Raw genomic sequence first — 4427 nt, 5'->3', positions numbered from 1 at the left:
TATGGGCATGTGGATCCTCAGAAGGTAGCCCTGCAAACAAACCTCTGGCAGTGAGCATTTGCATCAGACTACTAGTTACCACAAAAGTGTGGCCTGTGGGTATAGGAGGCAAAACAAGTGGCCCATCCGAATCTGCTATGTCATCATAGCCTCTGTAGTATGCTTGGGGCCGTGGAACGGGATTTTGTCCCCTCTGTTGATGTTCACCCGGAGCATCGGGTAACATCTGACCATGAACATCAAACGGAGCTGGGATGTTCTGCTTCGGATCCTCATTATTTATTCCCAAGTTTCGATTCATATTGCGCAGTGTACGCTCTAACTCGTGATCGTAGGGAAACAAGGGTTCTCTTCCTCTCCGTGTATTTGGCATACAAGGAGGATAGTTCTGAAAGAAATCAAAAACAATAAAACAACGTAAAATCAAGAAAATATCAACTAAACTATAGTAATAAGTTCAACTTAATCTAAAAGCTATAATCCCCGGCAGCCGCGCCAAAATTTGATACGCTCAAACTTACTTCTCAAATAAGAAGTAAAGCGGTCGTGTCAAGTAAATAACCCAACTAGTGAGGTTGGGATCGTTCCCACAAGGAAAATAGTCTAGACTTAACTTCAACTTGTTATTACTATTGTTTGGTCAATAACTTCCTTGGAAAGTAAAAACAATAAAAGGGGGGTTTCTAATTCTAAATGAGTGAAAATAAATAACGCAATTGAAAGAGACACTTAACAACTTTGAATGTTGGATTTTAATCAACTAATCAAAGTAACTAGGGTTTACATGTTCCCCACAGGTTCATAACTTGATAATTGTAACTATAACAATTTTTTACTAGTATCTTGCATGCAAAGTGATAAGTTATGTATTCCTAAAATCCTTAGTCCGGCATCTAGAAAATCTCACTCCGCACCTTGGTCCGGATACGTGTGTTTCTTTCCTAACCCTTATCTTTACCTCATATTAAGCATCATATTCGATATTTGACTAAGTTATTACCTCGTACCAATCAATACTAGCCTATTCGATAGTATACACTAAATCTATGTTAATAATTCTTTTCCTATTATCTACCTCCTTGGTCCGGCAAGTAGCATTAAGGCGAGTTCTAACGTTGATCATCCGTTAAAAAGACTTTTAAGCGAAAGAAATATTAATACATGCAAGACACTATTCTAGAATTGTTATTTCAGCTAGGGTTTATCTCTTTATTTGCCTATGGTTCCCACAACCCTAGTTATGGAGTTTAGTTACTCATAGCCATAAACACATTATTCAAATATATTAATTAAGAATTCATGCACTTACTTCAATGAGGAAGAATAAAATCCAAAAGGTTGCTTGATTAATCACCAAAAATCACTTGCAAGACTTCTCAAAGTAATCAATAATCTCTCGAAAGATCTAATGATTATCAAAAATCTCACAATACAATGTTTACCAGTACGGAGTTTTAACAATCTAAGAGTCTAACTATCAGGTGTCTAACTATCCGGTGTCTAACCTCAAAAACGAGGTTTTTCGAACTATTTATAAAAAACAAAATCCTAATTAAACAAGAAATTCTAATTCCTGGAAATCTGCCAAAACACGGCTGGGTCGACGGACCACGCGACGGACCGTCGTGAACTCCGTCGTCCCATACTTGTGCAATTTCTTCTGCTGCTCTCTTCATTCCCCTCGACGGCAAGTATGACGGACCGTCATTGGCACAACGGTCCGTCGAGGGTCTTCGTTCCAAAACACTTCAACTCTCGGAATCTGGGTACTGGGATCGCTTCTCTGATCTTCACGAAGAACCTGCAGGACGGACCGTCATAGCCACGACGGACCGTCACAAGCTTCATAATCCCACACTTGGTCAGACTTCCCCATCTTCCTTCAGCAGCTGTACTACGCTGCCACCTACGGACCGACACAAGCACGACGGACCGTCATAAGCTCCGTAGGTGGTCTCTTCTGCATTTCTTTGCTCAAATCTCCGCATTCAGCTTTGGACAGATTTCCTGCAAAACAAAGAGAAACTCATATAAAAATTAACACAAAAAGGCTTTTCGGACACACTAAACTTAAGGAAAAATTATTAATTATACCGTGAAACCACGGTATATCACTCATATACCTCTTTAGAGATCAACCCTTGGTGGAACGACCTTTAATTCCACAAGAAATATCAAAGAACGCCTTGACTTTTCTCCTATTGAACTCCTTACACTAAATTCCCACAAAAATTTAAGATTGTTTAAACTGAACCAAATCAGTTTAGACCCCCTAATTAATTACTAAAAACGTTATAAGTTGAAGGGGTAAGGAAAAGACCAAGATACCCTTCACAAATTCGGATAACTTTCCTTAACTGCACAGAGTACCTTAAAACAGACATATCTCGCTCATTCAAAACTAGAAACTTAGCAATCTCGGTGTCCTTGGAAAGATGATTTAAATACATTTCATTACATTTCATTTTATATTTTTTTATCAACCTAGCTCATCATGTACCAAAAGTTCTGGTCATTTTAAGTTGACCCAAAACTTACAATTCAAGCATAACTTGAAAAATTGTCAATTTAGCTTTTCCAACTTAATTCTTTCTAATAAGTCTAACTATTTCTAAGACGGGATGTTACAATTTAAGTATTAGAGAATTTAACAAGTGAGTCAGTCAGATATATCAGTAAGCATAAGTCAGTCACATAGTAAGTAATACATATAAGTAAGTTATATTAGTTAGTTATCAAGTCACATAAGTCAGACTTAAAGAATTCAACAAGCCACAATAATAGCAAAAATTCTAACACAAAATAAGATCTCTTAGATGAACATAGTAAAAGTGTAAGTACCTATGACCGGATCTAAGTGAATACACCAAGAATAACGGAGACAAGCGAGTAATTTACGTCTGATGAACTAGGACTTTGTTTGTGAAATAAAACAAACTAACTAGTAGGGCTTGTTCTTTAGGATTTTAGGGAGTTTATTTATGGGTAAATCGGGTTGTTAAATGTGTTATGTGTGGGTTTTGAAATTTGGGTTAAAAAAATTTTCAACCCCAATTGCGGCGTAAGATAATCAATAACATTTGATTGATGAAAACCTTGTCCCTGATGACATTGAAATTTGCAACCATTCCTTATTAGCTATAGTCAAAGGTGCAGTTCTCAAGAAATTTTCCGAGCCACCAAAAAGCCTAATAAATAAAATCAACACAAAAATCAATCGGTGGATATTTTCATTATGTAAAGGGTTAATCAGGTTAATATAAACGTTATATACGTATGTCAACTTCTTTTTACAGATTTTAAATTCTGATGTTCTTTTTACTAGAAATCTTCATTTTTAACATATGAGGTATTTTCATCTTTTAGACATAAGATATCTAGAAACATATTTTCTCTTAAATAATAAGAAAGAATTTGAAAATTTTTTTTTATAAAAGAGCAAAATATTACCATTTTTTCAAAATTCTAAAGAAAAATGTTTGAAACAAAGTAACTCACCTAAAGGAAGAAACCCTAACTAACATTTTAGATAATTAAATACCACATAATAATTTGTTTGAATACTTCCTTTAAGGAACAAACCAACTTCTTTGAATTCCTTAGTTTTTCAAACTTTTGTTTATTGAAGTTAAGAATAAGTTCGGAGGAAAAGTTTAAATGTTATGGTAAACTAGATTTGAGAGGTTAAGTAGGCATTTGGACTTATTAATAAAATTTAACGTTGGAAAAATATGTTAGAAATGGTAATAGAAAATATGTATTGCATTTGAATACGTATTTAAAAAACTTGAAAATATCTAAATTTCGAAAAATTGAAAAAAAAACACCTCTCTTTTTGCTTCTCTGAGAATCCAAGCATAGCGTTTCTCCTAGTCAAATTTTGATCTATAAGTAACAAAAACCAACACATTAGCAAAAGAATTTCATGATGGGTAAAATATTAATAAAATTTACTTTTTCAAATGAGAAGGAAAACAAAATTTTTTAACCTCCGCTTAATGTTTCCAAGCAGACTTTTTTTCCGGATTAACATGCATCACTAAATTTTGAACTTTCTACAAATGCTAGAATATTTACTGCCAACGCATATGATAAAGAATTTGAAATCACAATTCTATTTAATTAACTTAATAGTGAAAAAAAATTGATTACAAATGAATAACATTTTATTAATACAAACCTTATCAAGAGTCATCGAGCCTAGTAGTGTTTCCTCCAAAGAAAAAAATCATAGGCATAATGTTTACTCCATTTTTCGAGCCACAATAAAGAATCATTGATACAATCATCACAAAGATTAGTTGATGGATATTTTCATTGTCTACATGTATTTACAAAGTCAATGTATTGCATTTTCTTAAAATGATACCTTCTAATTTTATATTCTTTTTATGTAAGATCCTTATATATATATATATACATATATA

This window comes from Solanum pennellii, chromosome 1, assembly GCF_001406875.1.
Source record: "Solanum pennellii chromosome 1, SPENNV200".
NCBI lineage: Eukaryota > Viridiplantae > Streptophyta > Magnoliopsida > Solanales > Solanaceae > Solanum > Solanum pennellii.
Note: the sequence above shows the minus strand (reverse complement) of the source record.